Here is a 6,599-nt window from a genome sequence, read left to right on the forward strand (position 1 = left end):
AACCTATTGACCCTCTGAGTTTCATCGATATTATTGAAGTTTAATCTGCAAATGTCAGATCCATGTTCTACCACAGATAATTTCTACCCAATAGGACTGTATCCAGGGAGCAACGAGCAACATATAGCGGTTTTATGGTCGATATCCCATTGCGTTTCACTCTTACTGAAGCAATACCAAAAATGGAGAAAAAATTACAGTTTATAATCTAAAAATTACAAAATATTAGGAAAATCAGTTGTCCAAGGTTTGATAAATATAACTAATAATATTTAGATAAATCAACTGTCCGAGTTTTTATTTCCTGATTTTATTAAAATATCAGTTGTCCGAGTATATTAAAATGTCAACTGTCCGAGATTTCATTTGTCCGAGTATCATCATCAGTAGTGGTGAACCCAGAAAGATAAGTCACTTTAGGCGTTTTTTCCCATAAGAATAACATGGGGATCATTTTTTGGCCACCAAAACCAAAAATCCTGATCTTTGCTCACATATCCCTATAAAATTGTCAAACCTTATTTCTTACTTATTTCCCATAAATATATTCGATATTAAGCTAAAAAAGCTATTTCTTATATTTATTGACCCTTACAAGTGTAAATGTAGAGTAGTGGTGAACCCACAATATGACATCACTTTAGGCACGTTTTCCCCATAAGAATAACATGGTGAGCTTTTTTTGACCACTTTTTTAAAAATCCAGCTCTCGACCAATACAAGCCTATATAAATGATCAATACCATTGTATAACTCCATTACTATTTCAAATCCACATGCATTCACATGTATATTCTCAAAATCATCAACTTGACAGTGTGAGGTTTGTATGCGAACTCGGGCGCGCTCCCGGCTCATGGCGCGCTCCCTTGGACATCCTTAGTGGAAATCCATGAATTCTGGCTACTTGGGAACCCAAGCCATTTGACATATAATAAATCACCTTTTCTCCTAATAACCTTTTCTATCAAATACATGTCTTTATATTTGGTCTTTAATAATTCCTCTGTATAGAAGCCTCCCCTGATTATATTACCATTTTCATCTTTCAAGATATAAGTCACAGGCTTTGTATTCTTTACTTCTGCTATTGTAAATAGCTCCCCTGTCCAATTCGGGGTATATCCTTTACTAAAAACATGTTTATACTTGGAAATTCTCACACTATCACCTACCTTATATCTTGGCTTTTTAACTTGCACTACTTTAGAAGTCAACCTCTCATGCACATATTTACTGTTCTTAATATTCACTTGGTTAGGCTTCATTCCTATAGATCTATGCACCTTATTATTATATTTTCGAATTAACTTTGGAAGTAAATCCAACCATTTATAACTCCCCTGAGCACTAAATTCCCTATATAACCAATTCTTTAAAGTTCTCTGAAACCTCTCTACAATTGCAGCCTTAGTTGTAGAAAATGTGTGATAGTGATTAATATTTAATTGTTTCATTAGTTTGCTAAAATATTGATTAAAAAATTCTTTTCCATTGTCAGATTGAATGTTTTTAACCCCCTTTGGTAGAATGGTTTTAATGGCTTCTGTAACCACCAAACCCGTCTTATTCTTTAGCGGAGCAGCATAAACTTTTTTAGAAAATGTATCTATTAAAGTTAAAATATATTTATTGCCAGAATTCTCTCTAGCATAGTTTTGCATATCAATTAAATCTATTTGTACAGTTTCGTTTATACCTAATACTTTAAAAGACCTTCTAATGAAATTCTTTCTTGCAGGCTTATGAAGTTCGTATGCAATTTCATTCATTTTTTATAACATCATTCTTTCCTTGTACTGTAAATATATTACCATTAGCCCCAATCAATAGATTATCTTCCATTCTTTTAAATACATAGTTTTCTGGTATATATGGTCTATTATCTATATACTTAAATCCACTCAAAGATGTGGGGTCGGCAACTAATAAATCAGGATTGTATTCCATCAAATTAAATTTTCTTCCTCCATATACAAATTTTGATCCATCATAATACATAGCTTGTGACATTAAACAAATATCATCTAAATATTCCCCCTCTGGTAGATTTCTTATAAATTGTTTTTTGGCATCCCAACATTTTTCTTTTTTATCAAAAGTTATAGTCTGTTCTTTTATAACACAGTCAGTGTCATCAATGGCAGGTTTGACACGTACTAACCTTTTACTATTAAAACTCCAATAGCCTGCTTCCATTTTTGGAACTTGTGAAACATTCACAGCATCTTTACTATCTGTACCTTCCATCAAATTACTAATTTTCTGTTTCTTTGCATTCCAAACACCATTCTCTGATTCTAAAAATTCATAATTATTATCGTCTTGTACAAATTTACCATCTTCTTTTCGTATTAAAGTCTGTTGTAAAGTGGGCACATCATCTAAACTTTCACCCTTTTCTACATTAGTAATTTTCCGTTTCTTAGCATTCCAAATACCATTCTCTGATTCTAAAAATTCATAATTATCGTCTTGTACAAATGTACCATCTTTTTTTCGTATTAAAGTCTGTTGTAAAGTGGGCACATCATCTAAACTTTCACCCTTTCCCACATTAGTAATTTTCTGTTTTTTAGCATTCCAATTTTTATTCTTAGATTCTAAAAACTCATATTTAGTTTTACCTTGTAAAAAGACATCACCTTTTCTAGTTAATGTCTGTCCCAAAGTTGATACATCATCTACAAACTCCCCATCTTTAACATTACCAATTTTACGGTTTAAACCATTCCAACTATTGTCTTGTAAATTTAAAGTAGGTTCACTACTAGCCCTGGGTTCTGCAGGCTTATTATATGGATTATATAAACGATAAAATTTATCTATAAACATATTTTTATTTAATAAATAATTCCACTTTCTCTTAATTCCTCAATAATGGAATCTATTTCATTATCCACTCCTGAGTTACCGGCTTGGCGACTTAGCCAAAGAAGTCTTAACCTATCTACAAGCTCATTAGGATCATCCCAATAAATATAGTCTATTTTATTACCAGTCACTTGTCTCAAACCTTCACCAACAGATTTAAAAAGAGGTTTAATTATATTAAGATATTTAGTATGTCTATTACTTGAAATTGGTGCACCATCTTTGTAACTCTTTAAATGTCCATTTGTAGCTTCCAAAATTTCTTTATAGTTTTGCAAATCAGCCGGAGTATAATCCTCAGGTTCTTTTAAAGTTAACAATTGCCACAAACCTTTTGTCCCCTTGTAGGTTTTATTTGCAATTGTAACATCATCATTGGCAATGTCAACTTCCTTATTTCCGATAAAAAATTTATTTGCTTCTCGTCTAATACCATATGTAGTGTCTGTCATACTACTTTTACTGAGGTAATTTCCTAAATAGTCTGATGCTAAAAGACCAAAATCTAATTTCTGTGGAGTGGATTGTTGTAATGGTTGTAATGGTTGCAATCTTGGTATTATTGGTATTCTAGATGGAGTCATTGGGAGAATCTCCATTCGAGGCCTCTCTGATGTGATTTTTTTTAATTCTTGTAATGGCTCTATTAAAGGTTGGAATGTTTGAAACCTCTCTTCAGCCTCTAGAAACTTGCCACGTTTTAAAGCTCTATATTTCTCTCGTATTTGATTTGCAGAGTCAACCAATTCTTGTTGAATGTTTTTCATCTTTTATTTACATTTTATTTATCTCATTTGACAAAGGATTGTACTCAAACACTTTATCATGTATTATCAAACAATATGCAGATGTATTTGCTGGTACATTTTCTGCAGTTTCAATCTCTAATTTAATATCAACAATTCCTTCCTTCACTGTTTCATTCTGTCTAGAACAGTCTATTACAATTAGTGGATATTTCTTCATAAACTCAGCCCTACTAATCATAGGATCTGGGATAGTATTATAGTAAGTCTCTCTAAACCTCATAAACATCTCATAAGCTTTAGAGACATCTCCATTTTCAAAGTCGAGATTTAAATCACTATAAGGATAATATTCAGAGTTTAGAAATACTTTGAGATTTTTTAACTTACAGTGATCAAATTCATCAGTTCTTTTTCGTGCACTATTATCCCTAGCTGTTTGGAAACCAAATATAATATACCTAGGCTTCTCCAAACTTGAAGATGTCTTTACTGACCATGTATGTCTTGTAGTATTGGGATATGATGGAAGTTCATGTAACTCTAAACTTCTAAATGCAATTTGCAAATTTTTATTTTGCAATAACATCTTTTGTAATTGTAACTTCTCTCCATCTGATGGTATCACGTGTGGCATTACCCACTGAATTGAGTTAAGTGTAATTTTGGGAATCGTATCAGCAGTGCCACTGGCTGGAGCACTAGTGGTTGTTAATATACAATTCAAATCATTTTTGGATCTTTTCAACACCAATTCTTGTTTGACATTTACTAATACCTTATTAAAATCCTCAAATACACCCATTAACAGCTCTAATGGCAAACATGTACTAAACTTGCCACCTTTATGGAACTCTTTTAAATTTGTGTCAGAATCAAATGCTACATTTGACAATTTAGTTGTTTTATTGTAAGAGCTCAATATTTTCATAAGACTAGAAATTCCTGGGTTTCTTACAATGTCTATTTCTTTACCTGCGACTTCGTATCTAATTTCATCAAATAAGAACGCAAATGCATTATTTATAAAATGACCTTTATCATGATTCTCAATTTCTCCCTTAATATACAGATAACTCCTACATGGGAGAGTTAGCAAATCTTGATTATTAATACATATTCGAATTTCATCAGAATTATTTATTGCTAAAGTGTTGTGGGGAACATAGGAGTGATTTGTAATTTTAACCACACTATCGTCGAATTGGGATTTCCCTGTAACGTCTAGAAAATCTTCCATTTTTATTAATAGAAAAATTTAACTTTAGTCCTATTGATTTTAGGAACCTAGCATTTTGTACACTTATAGATAAATTGTTATAAATTCTCATATCTTTTTTATATGACAAGTAATTGTAGTTTCTTCTCCGTTAAAGTCAATTGCCTTGTCGTGCTGATCGGCAAATGTAATACTGACAACATCTAAACTTCTCTTATTTACAGGAAAATATATAATATTTCTTGGAACTTCAATAATTTTGTAGCCAGGAGGAGCTTCTGGATAAAAGCTATGTATGGTGTGTGATTTGTTTCCATTTAAATAGGACCCGTTTGCAATATTACATTTTACTCTAATCACATTTACATTATTAATGTTTATTTTATTTGTAGATTCAAACTGAACACCAGGAGTAGAAATACCTTTAAATCCCAATAAAACAGACCCTAAACATGGTTTTGTAAAATCAAACACGTGGCTAGAAAGTAATGTCGCTTTCATAGTTTTATTATTAGCTGTAAGGAAAAAGTCTGGGATTTGCTTTTGAATTTCCTTTGCAAGCTCAACCACCTCATATGTTCCTTCAGAAATTTCTATTGTAACTGGAGCATTGTGATCATAATAGAAAACATCATCACCTTCTCCAATGGTTAATTTATTGCCTTTAAGTTGATTTAATTTTGGAATAAGCCCTTTGAATAAAAGTTTGGATTTAGTATTAATTAATGCTTCTCCATTTTTATCTATTATAACTTTAAGTTTACCATTTAATAATTGGTTTAAATCATCAACTAAGATCTCTCCCTTTGGTAATGTTATTTTCTCTACTTTGTAATATGTTAAAGTATTTAGTGGTTTTTTAACATTAAATATAGAATTATAACTTTGAAAATCTACTAATCCAATTACATAATCATCATTTAATTCAATGGGAGGAAAGAACACTGACTTAAGCTCTGGCTCTGTACCCGAAAATGCTATAGTAAATGAATCCATTTTTATAAACAAAAATTTTTTATGAATGATAAACATAAAATTCCACAAATGGAACTATTTAAATCTTGTATTTGATCGGTTGTATAGTAGATTTTATATCCCTCAAAATATTTAATTACTTCTTTTGGAGGTTGGATTCCAAATGGGTCAAAATAAATTACAATATCTTTATTTTTACGATAAGCTGTCCAATGTGTGCCAGATGAACTGTCCAAATTAACTATTCCGCACTCTTTTACTCTTGGTGTTAGATTTTTTAGCTCGTTTTTTAGGTACACCCCCCTGAAGTGAGGCACGTCTTTTGCGGCCTCTAACAGCTGGTAGTTGTCCATCTTTTTTATTAAATTTTAATCCCATTCCCATCTTTGCTTTTGCCTTCATCAAATTTGTCACGGCATAAGCAGCAGCTCTTTCGGCAAGACTTGCGTCCTTGGCTGTTACTCTAGTCCAAGCTAAGTCTGCTAATCTCATGTCTGCTTTGTTCCGAGCAGCGGTATCGGGATTATTCATGTAGAATATGTCATGCTCTTTACAATAAGAGTCTAGTTTATTTTTTGGAGGTACATTTTTAGCTAAATTCTCACGTATATTCGTTCCAGGTCCACAGTACCGATATGATGGTATGTGAAGTGGAAATGGAAGGTTATTTATAAGAGTATTCAATAACCCTCGACCCCTATAAGGCTTTAGGAATAAACCTTTGCCCTTTTTACATGTTTTCTTATTATTTTTTACCATTTTTATTATATAAAAAATGTCTTTTA

This window comes from Macrosteles quadrilineatus, unplaced genomic scaffold, assembly GCF_028750875.1.
Source record: "Macrosteles quadrilineatus isolate MER2022 unplaced genomic scaffold, UCM_ALF_1.0 Scaffold_8__2_contigs__length_117827958, whole genome shotgun sequence".
In the NCBI taxonomy this organism is placed as follows: domain Eukaryota; kingdom Metazoa; phylum Arthropoda; class Insecta; order Hemiptera; family Cicadellidae; genus Macrosteles; species Macrosteles quadrilineatus.